This window comes from Anabrus simplex, chromosome 1 (assembly GCF_040414725.1).
Source record: "Anabrus simplex isolate iqAnaSimp1 chromosome 1, ASM4041472v1, whole genome shotgun sequence".
Lineage (NCBI taxonomy): Eukaryota > Metazoa > Arthropoda > Insecta > Orthoptera > Tettigoniidae > Anabrus > Anabrus simplex.
In genome coordinates, this window is record NC_090265.1 from 464,697,015 (window position 1) to 464,720,280 (window position 23,266).

Below are 23,266 nucleotides of genomic sequence, written 5' to 3' on the forward strand. Positions count from 1 at the left end.
TTCATTTGAAAAACCTATGGATGTTCCTCCATTTATGACTGTTTTCTTTCAAAATCCGATATTGGTATTCTTTCGGTGACTTTTCTGTTCTCCGATTAATGAGGTAGTAATACTCATGTTCCCTCTCATACAACAATCAGTACCAGCAAATGACTTCTACTGCTATTAGAACTTCTCCCTTCCCTTCTTATTCACGTTTAATACCAAATCTTGGTCACTGTGGCACATTTTCACATATATTTTGAAGGAAATGTCAGTCGGAGGTGAACTCTTATTGTGTAAGTATATTCTTGATTTTCCGAATCTGTACGTTATATATTTCTGAGCTATGTAAGTTGACTTAAAACGTTGCAATATTTTCCCTGAAAGAACACCACTTAGCCACCGCACCCTGCTCCCTATTCAAGAAATACGTGTCAGATTAAGCGCTCACCGCTCGCTTTGAAGCTTCCTGAGCGCAATGACGGCCGCTCTCTGCTGTCGACTCGTTGGAGGAAGTAGATCTTTAGACATCGTCCCGTGCAAAACTACCTGACAAGGAGCATTCGCAAAGTACTTAATAGAATACGTAATAGTGAGTTCATCCGCCTCTGTGGTGTAGTGGTTAGTGTGATTAGCTGCCACTCCCGGAGGCCCGGGTTCGATTCCCGACTCTGCCACGAAATTTGAAAAGGTGGTACGAGGGCTGGAACGGGGTCCACTCAGCCTCGGGAGGTCAACTGAGTAGAGGTGGGTTCGATTCCCACCTCAGCCATCCTGGAAGTGGTTTCTGTGATTCCCATTTATCCTCCAGGCAAATGCCGGGATGGTAACTAACTCAAGGCCATGGCCGCTTCCTTCCCTCTTCCTTGTCTATCCCTTCCAATCTTCCCATCCCCCGCAAGGCCCCTGTTCATCATACCAGGTGCGGCCGCCTGGGCGAGGTACTGGTCATCTTCCCCAGTTGTATCCCCGACCGAGAGTCTGAAGCTCCAGGACACTGCCCTTGAGGCGGTAGAGGTGGGATCGCTCGCTGAGCCCGAGGGAAAACCGACCCTGGAGGGTAAACAGATTAAGAAGAAGTAATAGTGAATTCAGCTGTACGTCTGGTTTCTTGACTGAATAGCCAGCGTACTGGCCTTCAGTTCAGAGGACCCGGGCGTCGATTCCCGGTCGGGTCGGAGATTTTAACTGCGTACGGTTAATTCCTACACCTCGGAGATTGGGTATTTATTCCTATTCACAATCACACAACACACCACACTACCAACCACCACAGAAACACGTAACGTAAATACATCCCTCCACATATGGTTGATGGCAGGAAGGGTACGGGCCTTAAAACCGGGCCAAAAAATAAAAGATAAAATAAAAAATAAGAAAGAAAAAATAAAAAGCACACACATGCGACACAGTTTGCAGAGCGACCCCATCTGTGTGGGGAAAGCTGTAGAAGAAAGTACAGCTATACGTAGTATTAACTGAATTATAGCTGCCCATAACCAATCTTAATTCGATAATGTTCACAGTAATATTCATCGTAGATAATATTAAAAGTCTCTAGGATCACGTCTTTCCGAAGTATATGTAGACTTCCTCATCCCCACTCCGGCTCGAATTGTCCAAGCTCGTTCAGGCTGTCCAATCATGAGCGAGAAATTTTCCACGCTATGGTAACATGCGGCTATATCCCGACAACACCCGAATCTACGACTTCAGGATATCCATGTCTCATGACTTGGACTCTCCGTATGCCTCACCAAACTTTCCCTGGATGTTTCTCCAAACCTGAAAATTGCTGTGTGTTTCCCAACTGCCTGTACATAATAAATTACTAATATCTAGCATGAATACCTTCCAGATTCAAATATTCTTACATGAATACACCAATGAAATAATAACAATAATAATAGTACGTTGTAATAAATACAGTACCATATGTACCATCACGGTGTTTAGACTGAAAACAATTTTTCATGCGTTATAGGCTAGGTTATATGTGTAAGTTTAATCATGTCGTATGTAGGTGATACATTATAGCTACTCGTATATTATGTGATCAAGATCATTCAAGACACTTCTGGTTATATATAATATATAGTTAATATATTATATTAACTGAAGGGAAGTTAGGTTAAGGTTACATCATGTAAATAACAGTCCGTGTTTCCCAAGTTGCTCAGGAAAACACCTCAGTTGTGCAAGAATGCGTCCATACTTCTCTTCAGCCTTACGAGAATCCCAATGGATGAAATGCTGTTGTTAACAATAATTTCTCTGTGTGCTACTAAACTGAGAGAACCGAGAAAAAAAGTTATGCATCGTTCACAGTGGCCGCGAAGATGATTGCTGAAGAGAGGAAGATTTTCTCATGTCAATTTACTACATGAGTTACGACAGGAACCAGAAGACTGGCGTAATTATCTGGGTATGGATATGTAGACTTACTTACTGTAAATTCTTAATAGATATTAACCCCCGAAACAGAAAAAAATAACAAGACATTGCTATGAGGAAAGGTATCACTCAGCACGAGGCACTGACCGCAACATTAAGATTTTTAGCGATGGGGCGGAGTGACAAGGATCTTGAGTTCACAATAATAATTTTTAACAAGCTCTTAGTCAACTTATACATGGAATACGTCGAGCTATATACAAAGTAATGAAGAATGAATACTTAAAGGTACGTGAATTAACTATATAATGTGTTTTCTGTTATTTGAGGTTTATTGGATAATTACTGAAATACAATAATTCAAAAGTGATACCTAGACTATTCTAATTTCTACTGTGAAAATTAAAAATAGATAAACATTTCTGAAAATTGTCATCTGACAAAATAAAATCGTAAGCAGTAACTAGTTCTTGATGTAAAAATGATAGATAATTAATTTTTGCCTCAGTAACTACTCTTACGGCTTTTGGAGACGCCAAGGTGCCAGATTTTAGTCCTGCAGGACTTATTTTACCCACCAGTAAATCTACCGATACGAGGCTGACGTATTTGAGAACCTTCAAATACCACCGAACTGAGCAAAGATCGAACCTGCCAAGTCGGAGTCAGAAGGCCAGCGCCTCGACCGTCTGAGTCACTAGGCCCGACTGGTAGAAAATTGTAATGAATTAAATTATTCGTATGCATTGTTTCACTACATACTCATTCCATACTTAGAAAATAAATCCGAAATATTTGCAGAGCTCGGCGTAATAACTGAAGAACTTGTATTCTTGAGATTCGTGCATGGACATTCCATCGCCTGTCGAAATCCCATTGAACCACTGGCGTCTTCTGTATGGATGTAATAAGGAAATCCACGTGGTGTGGAACACTTCGCTCCTGAACAACTATCAGCCAGTCCTGAGTGTCGTTCAATATGCGTTGCGCAGTCGATAATTTTAACGTTCTTAATCAAAGTTCCATTTCGGCCTCAAAAAGCACATCGTTTATAAGCTTTTGCACTAAGACATGATGTTTCCGAAACAGACTTTCAACGTATTAGGTCGTGTTACGTACGTGTAGTACGTGTTGAAGGGATGTTAAGTACAGGACAAAAATAGCCAGCCGGACACCAGTGGGATCCGAACCCACAACCTCCCGATTTCACGTCGGTTGCTCTACCAATTGAGCTATGGTGACCTAGGCCATCTTTGTTCTGTTTGAAAGGATCTGAGCTACAGGTCTGGCACTGCTGCTAGCACACTGTAGAGTGCGTTTAAGTCGCCCATTGTGGGGCATGTCAATGAATATTGAATTTTCACGACCGCATTGTAATCGAAACAGACTTTCAACGTATTAGGTCGTGTTACGTACATGAAGTACGTGTTGAAGAGATGTTAAGTCATCATCATCATCATCTGTTTACCCTCCAGGTTCGGTTTTTCCCTCGGACTTAGCGAGGGATCCCACCTCTACCGCCTCAAGGGCAGTGTCCTGGAGCTTCAGACTCTTGGTCGGGGGATACAACTGGGGAGTATGACCAGTACCTCGCCCAGGCGGCCTCACCTGCTATGCTGAACAGGGGCCTTGTGGAGGGATGGGAAGATTGGAAGGGATAGGCAAGGAAGAGGGAAGGAAGCGGCCGTGGCCTTCAGTTAGGTACCATCCCGGCATTCGCCTGGAGGAGAAGTGGGAAACCACGGAAAACCACTTCGAGGATGGCTGAGGTGGGAATCGAACCCACCTCTACTCAGTTGACCTCCCGAGGCTGAGTGGACCCCGTTCCAGCCCTCGTACCACTTTTCAAATTTCGTGGCAGAGCCGGGAATCGAACCCGGGCCTCCGGGGGTGGCAGCTAATCACGCTAACCACTACACCACAGAGGCGGACGAGATGTTAAGTACAGAACAAAAATGGCCAGCAACCGACGCGAAATCGGGAGGTTGTGGGTTCGGATCCCACTGGTTTCCCTTGAAGGCCACGTAATTTATTCGCTTCATTGTTTTCTACAAGCATCACATGCATTTTCAGAATGGAGAGCTTTCAATTTCTCTCCAGCTAACTGCAGCACTTATCGTCCGTTTTGCATGAACACAAAGCTCTCGCCCATCAGTCTTTAGCTCAGTCTTGAAACGTCATTCAGTTCAATTAAGACGTCACATTTGCCGTCCACACGTAACGTTTTTCATGACCGATCTGGCATGTTTATGCAAGACTGACGATAAAACGTTACGTGTAGACGGCCCTTAAGAGAGCTCTGGAATCCTCGTATACCAAGGACACGTTGTATAATATTGAATAACGTCGTTGCCGGGGCAAAACCTCGTATGTGAAATATTTTAGCTTAGAATTTTGGCCGGTAAAGTTCTGTTATGTAAGGTGCAATATTGTGTGAAGTGTGTCAAGGCATTCTCGCTCTCCATAACGTATGTGCTGCGGGTCAGTATATCTCCAAGAATATTATCACATACAAGGTTTCGTCCTGGCAACGACGATAAGCTTTGTGTTGTGGTGTAAGTCTCCTCGAAGGAGGGGAGTTCGCGCAGCTACGTACTTACCTGATATTGCGTGTTGTTATCGTTCCTATAGGGCACAATTTGCCCTACCTATGGTCTACCAAGCCCAGTCTTGCTTTTACAGTACATCAGGCCAAGCAAGTTGTCTGGCCGGTCCACTGCTAACATGACAAGGGTAGTAGTGTGAGTGTTTGTTTATGTGCAGCTGAAGTTATCGAAAGAGTACAATTAAGCAAAATGGTATCCAAAATTTAAAAAAGGCATGCACACACTGAAAATTGTATTCGGTAAGGAGTAATAGAGATTAACAGCCCATGCAATTCACCAGTGGATAGAAGACATTCTAAAGCAGGGCCTGTCAGGGTGCATGCACTGTGCACGGTGCAAAAGACGACGTCGCTTGGTTGACCAGAGTGCAGACCCCCACTCCTCGATTTGGAACAATAGCACTGTCTCTCTCTTTCACCACGCCTGTCTCGCTCGCTCCCCCTGTCTCCCTCTTCCTCACTTGCTCCGTACCGCTCCAAATCCGAGCTGAGTTGAGCCGAGTTGAGCCGAGCTTAGCCTAGTAGCCCAGAGACGAAGCGTTGGTCCGAGCCGTGCCGAGCGGGACCGATGCACTGTCCACAGGAACTCTGCGCCGCTGTTTACACGCATGAGATTTTGAGCGTTTGAGAGGCCCTGTTCTAAAGGTATGTGATGAAGGACAAATAATTCAACTAGTAGGAAAACATAATGCAGCCTATCTCAAATGTATTAATGACAGAAGCGGAAGTACTTTCAATCGTTTAGAGGTACAAAATTCTCTTACATTAATGAATTGCGATTCAGTTAACTATCATGCCTGGCGAAATAGAATTTACCACTGTACGATTAATGAATATACCACCGGAAGTACCAAATGCGCGGGTGCAGTATGTTCTCCAGAATTACGGCAAAGTACAACAGATAGAAAACGAGAAGTGGTCAAATAGATATCGCTGTCAAGTCGATACAGGAATAAGGGTAGTTCAGATGTCAGTTGAAAAATCTATTCCTTCAACACTCAATGTAGCGAGTTATAAGGTACTGTAACCTGTCCCCGACAAGAGCAACACTGTTTCCTGTGGAAGTTCTTCTCATATTCGGATTGATTGTCCCACTGGATTTATTAACCCCAAAACAATGACGGCATCTAGATCACACCTCACATTGAGCGATGTATTCAAACCTCCCTCGTTTGACAGCCCACGGTCAGATACAGAACCCGCTCTCACTACCGTCCGTACGAACAGGGTAGAGAACTGTGCAGTAGAAAGGGGCATAGACAGCAACGTCATCCCTACAACACCTCGTACAAGTCGTGGCAATAAGTTAGAACACATGGACGTACTAAACAAACAATTGTTAAATGCCAGTTCACAGGATACAGCTAACGCCCTGCAGGGGACCAGCTTGTATCAGATTCAAATGACAGTTCAGACTCAGATACCATCTCACTAGAAGAAACATTAGATAACACGTATCATATCAAAGAAACGTAGAAGAAAATAAACCGATCACAAAGACACTGAGACAGGAAGACCAACAAATTGATACAATGGCCATCACTCTTCAATTGTTGACAAGGTCGAAAGCTGCGAACCAGGTGCCATCAGGAAAGTACTTTATCTTCGTCTGATAAGGATAGGTCTGTGAATAATGTACAGAATCCTCTCAATCTAGAATCGTGGAACAGTTAGATGGACCTAGAGGAGAAAGAATTGAGGAGGGAGGACCCAGTAGCAGAAACGAAAACGAAAATCCGCAGCCTGTTTCCAGTCATTCGACCAGGTCAGGAATGGAAGGAATGAAGCCCCCATCTAGCGGCGAGGATGGGAATTGTGCTGGCTGCCGAAGCCTGTCGCACTCCCCTGGGGCAGTGATTAATAAATGACAGATGAAGTGAAATAATACTGAAGAAAGTTGCTGGAATGAAAGATGACAGGGAAAACCGGAGTACCCGGAGGAAAACCTGTCCCACGTCCGATTTGTCCAGTACATATCTCACATTGAGTGACCGGGATTTGAACGACAGAGCCCAGCGGTGAGAGGCCGGCGCGCTGCCGCCTGAGCCACGGAGGCGCAGTAACAGAAATATCACTTAAAATAACGAAATGTAACCCCGGTCAGCAGAAAGTAGGCAAGTTAGCTAGTAAACAACGAAACAATCCGTATAAGACAGGGATGACTAAGCGAGGATTAACTCCTCCGTCTACGAAAGAATAGTTTGACAGAATATCGATATGTGGACTGCATTTAATGTTTCTCTCTGTTGCAGTGTATTGACCCTCACACTAACAGTGGGGATAGTCAGATTCATCACCAACTAAAATGCATGCTCTACTGAAATTTATATGGTGTCATGATATAGAGATTGTAGTACTACAGAAGGTTTCCGTCAATGATTTTTCTTCGGTATTTAATTACAATGCCTATGTAAACACTGGAAGTGATAACCTATATACTGCTGTTCTTACTAAGACAAGTTTTGAACTGCAATCAATAAAAAAAAAGCTTCCATCTGGTCGTGGACTGAGTGGCAGGTTTCAAGATTACCTGTTTTACAAAATTTATGCGCTATCGGGGAGTAATAAACGCCACAAACGGAACGATTTTTTCAGTCAGACTTAACATATTTAATTAGCTTCTTGGCTACGCTTTATGTGATACGGGGTGCCTGTAACTGCGCACTGCATGCAATAGACTGCACAAGCTCCATCAAGCCGAGCAAGAGCTCTTAAACTTCAGTTACAAACCTGCAAATGTGTGATTCTTGGTGCTAAAACATAATATGCCAGGACTTACCTTCTTTTCTTCAAATTCAGCTAACAAAATAAGTCGTGTAGAAATTCGATCTCATTTTCTGATCACGCAGCTGTCATCCTACGTATAAGATTAAATATATATTTCATATCTAGAGGTCGCTCTTACTAGAAGATGAGGGTAAACTGTCTTCAGAATACTAGTATCCCTGAAGAACTGAAATTGATTTGGGCAGAATTGAGTGAAAGAAAGACTACATATCAAGATTGTGCTGATTGGTGGGATCGGTATGCAAAGCCGCAAATGAGATTATGGAGTGGGTATGTGGTAAACTGGGAGTAAGATTTCTACATCCTGATGGGTGAGTAGGAGATAGGGATCTGCGCTCAGATGGCCTACACTTAAACCGAAGTGGTACGTATAAGTTAGGAAATTTGTTTAGAAGGGTTATAGGGAGGTACATTCAGGGAAACAGGGTGGTCTAGGGAGCGATGTTAAGGGTACAGGGATCTGGAAGTCAAGTAGGGATGACATAAAATGTTAGTGTTGAACAGTAGAAAGAAAGGAATAGAATTAATTTAATAGATATATACTTACCAGATATTATAATAGGAGTTGAATCATGACTGAGAAATGATATAATAGATGCAGAAATATGCTCACGGAACTGAAGTGAGTATCGTAGAGATAGGATAGGAGTGGCAGGAGGGGGAGTATTCATTCTGGTAAAAAAAAAAGTGTTTGTAAACTACGAAAAAGTTAAAGATGACAAACACAAAATTCTAGGTGTAAGGCTCTAAATATAATAGGAAACTTGACGTCTTTGGAATGTACAGACCGGGAAAGGGTAGCGCTGACGCTGATTTAGAATTATTTGATAAGATAATCACTATGTGGAAAACGATATGGAAGGAATGTGATTGTAGCGAGTGATCTCAATTTACCAAATGTCAATTGGGAAAGTAATGCGAATGGCAGGAAGCATAACCAACAAATGGAAAATAAGTTAATATGGGAAATACAGCTGATTCAGATAGTGATGGAACCAACTAGAGGGAAGAATATTCTGGACATGGTGGTGGTAAAACCAGATGATCTCTATAGAGAAACCGAAGTAATAGATGGTATTAGTGATCACGAAGCTCTTTTTGTAGCAGTTGAAGTAAATGTAATAGAAAGGAAGGCCTTAAAATTAGGACTATTAGGCAGTACCATTTGGCTGATAAAACAGGCATGAGGGAGATTTAAAATGTAACTATAATCGGTAGAAAACGGCAAATAAAAATGTAAACAGACTCTGGGAAGGGTTTGAAGCAATTGTTGAGGAATGTGAAAACAGGTTTGTACCTTTAAAGGTGGTAAGGAATGGTAAAGAGGTACTATATTATAACAGAGAAGTAAAGATATTAAGAAGTAGGTGCTGGTTGGAAAGAAATAGAGTTAGAAATGGCTGTTGAAGTAAGGAGAAATTGCAGGAAATTAATAGGAAATTGAATATAGCAAAGAAGTCAGCTAAGAAAAACATGATGGCAAGCATAATTGGCTGTCATACAAATTTTAGTGAAAAAAGGAAGGGTATATGTGTAGGCTATAGGGTATGTATGTACTTTAAGGCAGAAAGAGGTTCGCAGAAGCAAATTCCAGGAATAAATAATGAGCAGTTGGAGTGTGTATGCGAGGATCTTCAAAAGGCAGAAGTATTTAGTTGTAGTTATAATGAGTATGAGGCGCAGGGTCTCTTACGTATACATGGGCTCTTATGGGACTAACTCGGCAGATCTGTGCTAGGGCTCCCGAGGCAAGATGGCGGCCACGCACAACTGATCCTGAAATGAAATGGCGTATGGCTTTTAGTGCCGGAAGTGTCCGAGGACATGTTCGGCTCGCCAGGTGCAGGTCTTTCGATTTGACACCCGTAGGTAACCTGCGCGTCGTGATGAGAATGAAATGATGATAAAGACAACACATACAACCAGCCCCAGTGCCAGTGAAATTAACCAATGATGGTTAAAATTCCCGACCCTGCCGGGAATCGAACCCGGGACCCCTGTGACCAAAGGCCAGCACGCTAACCATTTAGCCATGGAGCCGGACAACTGATCCTGATACCACGAGGACATAGCATGACGTCACCTGTTGCACTTGCCTTTACTCAGGCCTTTTTTTTTTTTCATAACCGGATGCTATTCCTAACTTTCGACTCTTGGTGGAGTGATGTAATAACTGGAGAATTTTCCTTTTTGTCTTTCTTGGAGAGGGTGATGGAATACTGCTGTAAGAAACGGCTAAAAGGGATACAGAGGGGATATTAACTTCCGAGCGTGGGTTAGTGGCTGGAGGACCTCAAGCTGACGCTGGCATTAATTATAGTAGGTTGTTTAACTTTCTGAATTGGAAAACAAGAGTTTAGCTGGGTGGTAGATTTTAACATTTCTGACTCGAGAACAATTTCTAGTAGAATATCAAGTGGTTTCCTATACACTGTTGATGCTGTCTAGCCTCTTAGAGACAGCGTACTGGAGGACTAGGCATTTCTCACCCAAGTATAGTGTGGTATGGTGATGGGGGTGCTGGCCCGCCTGAATTTTAATGGGATGTAATTAGGAGATGAGATGATGTGAAGAGGATATCCGCTTGCTTTCTAAGAACGTTATTATACGTGATACTGATGGCCATGAGGGTTCACGAATCTGCTGGCGGTTTACCTGGTTATGCTATGTGAGCAACATCCTTGAACACAGCTGCCAGTGTAACAGTCTCATGAGGAAGATTGCATGCGGTTACAATTGACAATTGACCCAAGCAGGTTTCGAACCTTCGACTTGGAACACAACTCTGCTTTGTAATACTACAGCATCTGTTGGTACAAAGGCGTCAATAGCTGAGTCTGGCATAAGCCTAACTCTACAGAGCTACCTCAGGGACTTACAACTTGTAACTTAAGACCTGTAAGTTTTATCAGCCTAACATTCCATAAATGAGGCAAGGGCTGCTATGCAAAATGGCTGCTATACTCTATTCGTTTAGAAATAACTCGAGGGCTACTTCAGGGGCTAACAACTTGTAACTTATGACCTATTACATTGATTAGCCTAACTTTCGAGAACTGAGGCAAGAGCTGCTATGCTAGATGGCTGCTATACTCTATTCGTATAGACCTAACTAGGGAGCTATCTCAGGTGTTCGCAACTTTTAACTTATGACCTATTAGTTTTATCAGCCTGAGATTCGAGAACTGAGGCAAGGACTGCTAGACAAAATGGCTGCTATATTATATTCGTATAGACCTCACTAGAGAGCTGCCTCAGGGGCTCACAACTAGTAACTTATGACCAATGAGTTTTATCAGCCTAACTTTCAGGGACTGAGGCAAGGGCTACTGAGCAAGATGGTTGCTATACACTACTCGTACGGCTTTACGTCTATCGAGCTGCCTTAGGAGCTTTTATTGCATTAACTTGGTGAGAGCTGTGCTAGCGCTTTTCTCTTATTGGACTAATTAGTAGGGGGAGTTTCAATCCTCCTAACCGGATACCTTTCCTAACTTCAGTCTAGCTCAGGGACTCTTGCGCATACATGGGCTCTTATGGGACTAACCCAGGGAGAGCTGCACAAGGGCTCTCGAGGAAAGATAGCCGCTATACATTGGTTATATCAGACTAACTTCACGGAGCCGGGCTAATGTGTATTATGTTAATTCGGTGGCCTCATCCTTGTAACCAGCTGTTCTTCCCAACCTTAGTCCAGCACAGGGTAGGCAAGGGTGATACATTGGCCCTTACAACACTATCTCGGCGAGAGCTGTGCTAGGGATCTTGGGGTAAGTTACATAGCATACACGCAAGTGAAACTAGAACTCCTAACAGATATTAACACGGTACACTTTATAAAATCATTTACAGGTAATAAGGCTCAGTGAAGCAGGGCAGGTATAACATTGTCTTCTCAGCAAAAAAAGTTGATCTACGAGCAGGCTTATTAACCTTGAAAGAATTCGCTGAGGGAGAAATACAAAGTTGATTGTTTCCTATTTAGCTCTGAGCTCCTACTCACAATGTTATCTAATTATGAATAAGGTACAAACATATATCTTCCGAGTTTGAAAACTGTCTAGTTGAGGGGTATACCTCTCGAAAAATGCACGGTCATCAGCATAAAGGGCTGACCTAAGAATGACGCAAAGAACTGTTGCTAAAGCAGAACAGCATATAAAGTCTATGTAAACTAAGACTGAATAGCTCAGGCGACAAAGAGCTAGCCTTTTTGTCCTGAAAAATGCATGGTTATTAGCCAAAAAACTAATCTAAGAATGGCAGACAAGGATGATGTTGAATCATAGCAGCATATCTACTCTATGTACTCTGTGTGGATTGACTAAGCCTGAGTAGCTCATGAGGCAAAGCGCTAGCCTTTGAAGTCTTGAGAAACCTTCCTTATAGACTTAGTAGCGTATGACTTCCTCCTCCTTTTTCCTAAATGGCTAAAGGGCAAATGGGCTATAGGAATAAAGAGCTGAGGGCACTAAAGTGCAAAAGGGCCAATGGTTACAAAATACAAAATGGCAAAATGGCTAAAGGGTGCAAAGTACTAATGGGCACCAAAGGGCTAAAGGGCAGTAAAAGTAGAGGCTCACATCTTGTAACTTATCCAAATCTACTAGACACCTTGTAACTTATGACCTATTACATTTATCAGCCTAACTTTCGAGAACTGAGGCAAGGGCTGCTATGCTAGATGGCTGTTATACTCTATTCGTATAGATCTCACTAGAAGGGATAGGAAAGGGCAAGGAGTGTGAAGGAAGCGGGCGTGGCCTTAATTAAGGTACAGACCCCCGCCAGACTGAATGGCTCAGACGGCTGAGGCGCTGGCCACGCCAACTTGGCAGGTTAGATCCTGGCTCAGTTCGGTGGTATTTGAAGGTGCTCACATACGTCAGTCTCGTGTCGGTAGATTCGTTGGCACGTAAAAGAACTCATGCGGGACTAAATTCCGGCACCTCGGTATCTCCGAAAAGCGAACAAGTAGTTAGTGGGACGTAAAGCAAATAGCATTATTATTAATAAGGTACAGCCCCAGCATTTTCTTGTTGTGAAAATAGGAAACCACGACAAACCATCTTCAGGGCTGCCGACAGTGGGGTTCGAACCCACTATCTCCCGGATGGAAGTTTACAGCTGCACGCCCCTAACCGCACGGCCAGCTCGCCCGGTAGCCAGTGAAATGAATCAACAAAATTGGGGACCTGTTGTCAAAAAGTCTAAGTCTATGTAAAAGAACTTTACTGCCGAGACCTCCCTCTAATCCAAAGGATTTGGACTGTGCACACACACCTTCTATCACAATGCTCGTATCCTGCACAAGTACTATCTTTGCCTGCAACGTTTGCTAGACGGATAATATATGTTATTTCTTGGAATATTTGGCATGGAAATATCTTCCGAGTGCCGATAACTACCTTGTATCATAAGCCAACAGCTGGTGGACTTGGGTTGTAAACGTCATCATTAAATATCAATCCCTCTTCTTGAGGCGTGCAAGAAAAATAGAAATGAAGCAACGGAGCTTCTCATCTGCTTGGTTGAACCACGGTTCTACTGTGAAGGACTTGCGCAATTCACCTGATGTTCGGATTGACCCGCCAGCCCTGAAGTATCTCCGCATTTATTTGAAAGAATGGTGCTATCTGCCGGAAGCCAAGCTAGTACCAGAAGTACACTTAACACTTTGGGTTTATGATGATTTATTTCGTCTAACATCTACACCATTCATGCGTTTATTTAAACAAGTACCTTCAAACACTGACTTTCAACAGCACTGGGAAAACATCAGTGCTCCTCTCTTATCTGCTAAAGTGCAATATACGTGGTATATGGTAGTCCATAACATTGTACCAACAAAGGAACGGCTATATCGAATACGAAGGACTGATTCCGACTCCTGCTCATATGTGCTCAAGGTGACTCAATACTTCACAGACTGACCTCTTGTCTGAGGGTCAGACCGGTGTATACGCAAGTAAATGCATTTCTTCAACAGATGAACTTCACAATCAATAGACAGGACCAATTCATAAGATTAGATTACCTCATTACCCCAAGGACAAAACACAATTCTGTACTCTGGATGATTGGACTGGCTGTCCATTTTATACACACTACTGATGGACAGCTGGACAAGGACCTTTACAGTCCGTACCTGAAGAGAATAGGATGGAAATTAGTTGCTCCTCGAGTCCACGAATTATGTGGACGTTATCTAAGTGCTTTGTAACAAGTAGTATTTTTATTGTTCGTGTTTTTGTTTTGTTTTGTTACAGGAGTTGAGAAAGTGCAGCAGGAAATTAGAACACATTACAGACTCTAAGTTCTCAACAGAGAGAAATTAAATCGCAGTGCAGTCAAGTCCTTATCTAGAACAGGACACTCTGTGAAACTAGTTTGTATCACTTCCTAGGTATTTCTAACATTTGAATACGATTTGATGTGTATATGTATGTATGTATGTATGTATGTATGTATGTATGTATGTTGGGTATTCAGCCCGAAGGCTGGTTGGATCCTCAACAGGTTCACTATTAGCTGTCATGGATGGCCTAGGTGTCACTGAAGAGGCGTACTAGGGAAATGAGGAGTGAGATAGTTTCCCGTTGCTTTCCCCACTACGATTTGATAGCATGTAAAATGTAAATAGCATGAAAAGATAATTCAGTGCGTAGCGAAATTACAACATTGCTTTGAAGATTTAACATTTAAAAAATCAGTAATTGGTCATATTATGTTAAAATATGTTAAAAATAATAGGGCATACTTTGCCCTAGTTGTGGTCTATCAAGCTTCGAACATGTACGACGTAGCTGATTACCTGAGCCCAAGCCACAGCCATCATCTCCTCATCCCCGACCAACCCTACTCTATACCCTCTGCCACTATATAAATATGGCACTTTACAGGGCCAAATAAACAAATCAGTCTGTAGAAGCTATCAAGTGTGCAACTTTACCACATCCCAGGCAATTGGTGGTTAAAAAATACTCTCATTGGATTCGAACTTTCGAGCACTGTACTCTCACATCTCCCGCAGCGCTCTTTCCATGTGAGCTACTGCAAAGCTTGGCATTCAGCGCGCAGTTCCCAGCCTATACAATACCTGCCCTTGGGCTGTGTGTGCACCTCCTGTTGTAAAGCACGTGTTCTTCGTATTTGTGCTCGTATTGCGGGGTCATTCGAGGTACCTACAATGAATTAATAGTGGTGCTCACGATTCCTGCTGTCTTCGTTTAGGGACCGGCGTATTTCAGAATTGTTGCAAAACCGGCAAAATGTATACAACTTCATCGCAAGGGGCTGGTGGACCAACCGGTATAGAGTACATTGACGTTATCTTGTGGAAGGCGATCCCATTACATCTGGGCAAATCTAATGTAATCTGGGAGTGTCTGTGGAAGTTGTGGATGATCAAAAAGTAGCCGTTAGTAATTTTCAATCGGATGTACTGTATATTGCAAAATGCTATTAAGTTGCATATATGTGCATATGCATTATGAAACATGATTACAGTGGCTATCGTAACGCCATCTATCTTCTATCTATATCTATATATATAAAATAACTTGTCCTGACTGACTGACAGACTGACTGACTGACTGACTGACTTACTGATCCATCATCGCCGAGCCAAAACTACTGAACACAAAGAATGAAATTTTGAGGATACATTTATATTACAATGTAGGTGATCGGTAAGGGAGGATTTGGGGATATTCCGCCGCTAAAGGGGGTGAAAAGGGGGGAAAGTTTTGAAATGAGTGTATCTATATCTCAAAACTTCTCTAAAAATAAAAAACACGTATTTTTTGTTTAAAAAAACAATAGGAGAGGTGAAAAGGGTGAAAAAGGGGTTGAATGCCTTCAATCAGGATACTTATATCTCAGAAACTGAAGATATTACAGGCCTGAAAATTTGTATTTGGGATCTCCTACAATAAAGAAACATGTATTTTTTGTTTGTGGAAAATCCAATTAATGGGGGGGGGGGGGTGACTTCCAAAAATGACTCTATATCTCAAAACTTTAAGAGTTTACAGATGCAAAACTTGGTATTTAGAATCTTCTTTAAAAAGAAACAAGTATTATTTGTTTTCGGAAAATCCCAAATAGCAGGGGTGAAAAAGGGTGAAGAAGCGGTTGAATGCCTTTGATGAGGATACTTATATCTCAGAAACTGAAGATATTACACAGCTGAAAATTGATATTTGTGATCTCATTTAAAAACAAAGAGACACGTATTCTTTGTTTTTGGAAAATCCAATTAATGGGGGTTAAACGGGAGTGACAAATTGGGGTGAATTTTCAGAAAGATTATAACTACAGTGTATCTCAGAAACGTAAAATGTTACAGACGTAAAAATTGGTATTTGGATTCTTCTGTAAAAGTAAAGAAACACAGGAGATTTATTTTTGGAAGCTCCACTTAAGGGGAACTAAAAAGTGGATTAAATTTTAAAATGAGCATTTCTACAGTATATCTCAAATAACTAACATGTTACAGAAGTGAAAAATGGTATTTTTATTTCTATTACAAATAAAGAACCATGTATTTTTTGTTTTCGGAGAAACCACTTGGGTGGGGGTGTAAAGATGAATGAAAAAGGGGTTGAATTCTTTCAATTAGGATACTGATATCTCAAAAACTGAAGATGTTACAGACGTGAAATTTAGTATTTGAAATCTCCTTTAAAAATAAAGAAATATGTATTTTTGTTGTCGGAAATTCCCTTAAGGGAGGGGGGGAGGGAAGGAAATTGAAAAATTAGTTGAAATATTTCTATGAAGATACAATTATCTCAAAAACTAAAAATTTTGCAGACGTGAACATTGGTATTTGGAATCTGCTTTAAAAGCAAAGAAACAAGTATTCTCGGAAAATCCAAGGAAGTGGGGCGGAGGTGAAAGGATTGAAAAATTCATTGAATTAATTGTATGTGGATGGGTACATCTAATAAGAACTAAATTTGTTACAGACGTGAAAATTGGTATCTTTATAAACAAAGAAAAACGCGTTTTTGGTGGGAAATTATCTTCGGAGGCGGGGGTGAAAAGGAGTTGAATTCCTTTTATGAGGACACATATCTCAAAAACTGTAGGTGTTAGAGTCGTGATAATTGGTATTTAGAAGATACTTTACTATTAAAGAAACAAGTATTTTTGCCGAAAAACTCACTTCGGGGGGGGGGGGAAAGGAAGTGAATAAAGTGAATTATTTTTATGTGGATACCCATATCTTAAAACTGAAGGTAATAGGTGTGAACATTGGTATTTGGAATCTCCTTTAAACATAAAGAAAAACGCCATCTTTATTCTTGGGGGGGGGGGGGGAGTAAATCAATTTAACGGCGGTGAGGTGAACAAGGGGTTGAAACCATTTGATTTTACCGTTCATAATGTACTGATTCTGATCATAAACCGATTGTTTTTATCTTTCCTGGTTTCGTTGTCTTCCTTTAGAGAACTTAAAATTAGATTACAGTAGATTCTCCTAGTATATAAATAAAAATTTAAACACATTTCAAATAAACGATAAGAATGATATTGACCGTGCAATTGTTCACATCTATATTAGGTCAATAATGCACGAAGTATATCATTCGCATTGCCAGAAATCCCGCGCATTTGCCTACGCGCGACGATGGTGCTGGTCACATTGTCAGCAACGACAATGGCAGCAGATGTAATTTAACGCCAAGCACCGGTCTTGCATCTTGCCGTGGGGTCCAGAACATCAATAATAATAATAATAATAATAATAATAATAATAATAATAATAATAATAATAATAATAATAATAATAATAATAATAATGTTCTGGACCGTCGTCAAAATGTGCGGACCGCGCTGAAAACGGGTCCTGGCTGGGTAATGACTATGAATGCAGTCCGGCCGCGGGTTCAGTACCGCCAAGGCACCCAAGACGACACCACGCCGGATCTCCTCAAGAATTTGATTCATATTAAAAATGCTTACAGGAAAAGATGGCAAAGATTTAGGGATCCAACTGACCGAATGGCGTACCTGGACCTAGCCCGGAAGTACGAAATCGATTGCTGGAAAGAAAGTTTGAAAAATGGGAGGATCCTTGCCATAATCTCTCAGAAAACGAGTCAGATCGCGAATTTTGGCGGATTATATATAAAACGTTAAGCATTCGATTATAAATTTCAGTAAAATACAGTAGCGAAGCACGGGTATCTTGCTAGTATATATATTGTGCTAATTCACTGCCATAAATTGACACGTTGGAACTAAAATGGACGCACTTGTCACGAGGCGAATACAGTAGATACGGCACATAAATTCAATCATTGATATCGAGAAAGTAATATATACAGCGTAACTGAAGCATGAAATATCAAGGTGACGGTGAAAAAAGTAAAGCCTAAGATTGTTATATCATTATTACTTCTACTTCTCGTAAAAGACTGAAAACTAGAAGAAGCAAGGTACCGGTCGTGGCAAAATAAGCACGTAATACGAGCAGCTGACTGAGATTTTGAAGAGAATTATTACAACGTTTGGGAGAAGAAAATCAGAAATACGGAGTGCTACGCTGAAACGCCAATAAATCAAAGTGGCATATTCAGAAGAAGATTGCAGGAAGGATTACGTCACAAATCCCCAACAGCAGCAGATAATACTCATAGCTGACCAGAAAGAAATATTTAAGTCACGGCAATTATTATCATTATATCAAATAGAAAATGTAACAGATAATTGAATATTGCCATTGATGCTTCCACGGCCCATACATGATACTGTATAGGCTTTTGGCAGTTCAGCCTAAGCCACTGACGAGTGCAGACGTATTGAGCGGAGGGTCCCTGGACTGGGAGAAGGGAGTGTAGGTGCTGAATGCAGGAAGGTAGTGAGGAGTTTACAGACAATGATTGGTGTGGAGCAATACAATCTCCTTTAAAAGAACACAAATTTTTGTTTCCAGGAAATCCACTTAAGGAGTTTTGGGGGGGGGGGGATAAGAAGTGAAGAAGGAGTTGAATTCTTTATATGAAGATGTTACAGACGTTAAAAATGGTACCTGGAATCTCCTTTAAAACTGAATGAACTCACTTTTTCTTTTGGAAAATTCACTTAAGGGGGTGAAAAGAATAAAAAAGTGTGAATTTTTTAAATATCTTCTTCTTCTACCGCTTTTACCCACACCTGTGGGGTTGCGGGTGAGAACTGTGTCGCGCATGTGGATTTGACCCTGTTTTACGGCTGGGTGCCCTTACTGACACCAACCCTATATGTAGTGATGCATTTACTATTGCGTGTTCCTGTTGTGGTTGGTAATGTGGTGTGTTGAGTGAATATGAAGAGGAGGGTGTTGGGACAAACACAAACAACCTGTCCCCGAACCAGAAGAATTAATCACAAGCGAATACAATCCCTGACCCAGGTCGGAATCGAATCCGGAACCCTTTGAACCGAAGGTCTCAACGCTGACCACCCAGCCAAGGAGTGGGGTAGTTATTAGAATGAGTATTTCTATAGTTTATCTCATAAACTTAACATGTTACAGACGTGAAAATTGGTATTTGTAATCTCTTTTAAAAATAAAGAAACACATACTTATTGATTTTGGAAAATCAACTTAAGCTGCTAGCTGCTTTATATCGCACCGACACAGATAGGTCTTATGGCGACGATGGGATAGGAAAGGGCTAGGGCGATTCTGAAAACTTGTAAATTAGGAGCTTGAAGCTCAAAACTTGTAAATTAGCTCTCCTTAGGGTTTCTATTCTTGTATCAAAATTGCTATTTTGTACCTGACTAGCCGTACATGAAATATTTGTTAGCTTTTAATTTTCTGTAAAGAAATATAACCTTCATTTTAAAGTTTTAAATGAATCTTTGACTTTCGTAGATAGAGCCATTCCAGCCCACACCTTCTTTCACCTCTCTCTGTTCCTCGGAAACTCCGTAACAATTATTATTATTATTATTATTATTATTATTATTATTATTATTATTATTATTATTATTATTATTATTAATGTAAATGAAATGAAATGGCGTATGGCCTTTAGTGGTGCCGGGGGTGTCCAAGGACATGTTTACGGTTAGTGGGACGTAAAGCCAATAGCATTATTCGAAGTGCCAGTTGCTTTTTCTACATTTCCCATGTTCTTTTGGGGTGAATCAAGCTCGTCTTTACCGCCTCGAATAAGCAGTGTTAAAAAGAATTGGTATTAGTAGGTAGAATCAGTGTCATTGTAAGCCGTGGTGTTAAGCACTGCAAATAGGCTAATTAAATTGTGTGTGAATTTGTATATGATGATGCTGGATTAAGAATGTTAAAATGTTAGTATTTATTGTAATATTTTCTTTCCACGGAATTGCTTGTTGTACTCTTTTTCTTGTTGTTGTTGTTGTTGTTGTTGGGTAATTATGTTTTATCTTTATTATCTCACTACTGTAAGTGACTATTGCCACTGGGATATTTCCAAATTGCGATGTATTTGTTAATAACTAGCTGAAATCCGTCAAGACGTGGCGGTCAATTGGGTAAATATTTACTGAAGTGTTTCCTTATATACGGCATTCCTTGTACTTTCTTTTTAGTTTTCTTTGTGTCACACGGACAAATAAGTCTTACGGCGACGATGGGATAGGAAATGGCTATAAGTGGGCAGGAACTGACCGTAGCCTTAATTAAACTCAGTCCCAGTATTTGCCTGGTATGGAAATGGGAAACCTACCGGTTGAGTTGGCCGTGCGGTTAGGGGCGCGCAAATGTGAGCTTACATCCGGGAGATAGTGGGTTCGAACCCCATTGTCGGCAGCCCTGAAGATGGTTTTCGAAGGTTTCTCATTTTCATACTAGGCAAATGCTGGGGCTGCACCTTAATTAAGGCCAAGGCCGCTTCCTTCCCACTCCTAGGTCTTTCCTATCCCATCGTCGCTATAAGACCTATGTGTGTCGGTGCGACGTAAAGCAACTAGCAAAAAACAATTTTAAAAGCTAAAAACTGGCAGAGATAAACAGAGACTTTGAGGTTTACTGATGGGGATACAAAATGCCAAGGGCATTGGAAATTGATGCCCCTTGAAAGAAAATGGAAGTGTTTTATTGGATCTTGTTAAGTCAACTCGAGGGATCGGATCTCTCCGTCCAGGTTTGTATCTTCATTGATTGTTTCATAATCTAAACAATTTTCGTGCATACTTCTGAGAATTAGGTCCTAATCTGGTTCAGTTTAGGAGCCGTTGGGAAATGTTCCGATTTTTAAGGAGCATAGTTATGACTGCAATTTTTAAAATAAGAATATGTGGGCGCAAACCATTAATTCCAAGGAATTGAAGAATTATGTAGGAAATTGAAGTAGCTAGCTTTCATTCATTTGTTGATGCTAGTAAATGGTTTTAAATTACCGGGTGTAAGCCCAATGAATTTCAAATTAACTAGGTGTTTAAGAATGGAAACTTTCGAGAAAACGATGACATCTTTCGCAGAAGTGAACGTTTTGTTATAAATTCAATTACTATATCATGTGCTAAAATTCTGCCCAGTAGTTTAATAACATTTGATCTGTCACCATCTACAGAGGGGAAATCACCTTTACCGATTTCTTGCATAACAAATAAGCGAATTCCATTTCTTTTGTGGTTTTGCTCGCATATTTTGATATACGTTAAGGTGCGTATTTTGACAAAGTTTCAGAGAGGAGATTATTTAATACATTTATAAATAAATGCGGTCTAGAAAACCAAGAATAACACCTCGTACTCTGCAGGCCTTTGTGCTGAGCAGCGGTCGCTTTTTAGGCCATTGCCCTTTGGGGCCGTTACACTATGGGGTTTGGTTTTATAAAAATAAATAATTACTTGGCGATAAGTATGCGGCAAAACCTTAATGAAATCTCTCCCAAGAACAACAATTTTCCCATCAGAAGGAATGGAATAACATTACCTATGGTTTATTTTAGAAGACGATCTGCCTCCTCCATCGTGTCTGCTGCTCTGCGCTCTCACGGTTTAGGCGCGCTTGGGCTCGCCAGTACGCGAGCGCATTAGCCAATCAGAATGCTACATTTTCTTTACAAATTTAAAAATATACGGCAAGAAATGTTTATGCTTTTAAAGAGATTCTGCTAATATTCAGTCCAAGAGCTTTCGCCAGAATGATTTACGATGTCCATCGGTTTAGCTGTCCTCTCAAAATCGATGTAACCGATCTGCAGTCGCTTAAGTGCGACCAGTATCCACTATTCGGGAGATAGCAGGTTCGAACCCCACTGTCGGCAGCCCTAAATATGGTTTTCCGTGGTTTCCCATTTTCACACCAGGCAAATGCTGGGGCTGTACCTTAATTAAGGCCACGGTCGCTTCCTTCCCACTCCTAGCCCTTTCCTGTCCCATCTTCGCCATAAGACCTATCTGAGTAAAAATCGATGTAACAAATATCAGCCAGGTGTTTTAAATATATAGGTAATAATTTAACCCGAACACCATGATTGAAACACTTCATCCGTGGCGTGTGGGTATAGAAGGTCCAAGGAATGATATAGAACCTATGGCGACATCTGGACGGGGCAAGTCCGGATATTTTACCTATGGGGTGCCTCGTGCTAAACGAACGATCACCCAGTGGCCAAACTCTACACTATTCTCTCGAGTCTGCCCTCCCCCAGCCCTACCCACCTCCCCCTCCAGCCTCCCAGCGCCACAACATGCATCCCGGGTACGAACAAAAGCGAGCACAAGAAAACAATGCATTTGTTTCTGGAATGGAAAATCACTCAAAGCACATCCACGACTTTTTAATTCTCTATCGTTTTTTCTAGGTTTTTTTTTGCATGGTGGTAATGAACTCATGATTAACAAAGCGAAAACGAGGACGCATTCAGGCAGATTCTTTCATCAATTTTGTTTCCATGAGTTTGAGCTATTGATGATGTGAATCTAGGCCTGCAACCATAGTCCGTGCACAGATAACCTTTAAGATACGTAGAAAATATGCTGTCCGCCTCTGTGGTGTAGTGGTTAGCGTGATTAGCTGCCACCCCCCGGAAGTCCGGGTTCGATTCCTGGCTCTGCCACGAAATTTGAAAAAGTGGTACGAGGGCTGGAACGGGGTCCACTCAGCCTCGGGAGGTCAACTGAGTAGAGGTGGGTTCGATTCCCACCTCAGCCATCATGGAAGTGGTTTTCCGTGGTTTCCCACTTCTCCTCCAGACAAATGCCGGGATGGTACCTAACTTAAGGCCACGGCCGCTTCCTTCCCACTTCCTTGCCAACCCCTTCCAATCTTCCCATCCCCCCGCAAGGCCCCTGTTCAGCATAGCAGGTGAGACCGCCTGGGCGAGGTACTGGTCATCCCCCCAGTTGTATCCTCCGACCCAGAGTCTGAAGCTCCAGGACACTGCCCTTGAGGCGGGACAGGTGGGATCCCTCGCTGAGTCCGAGGGAAAAAGCGACCCTGGAGTGTAACCAGATTACGACGACGACGACGACGATAAAATATGCTGTATATATCATCAATCATCCACA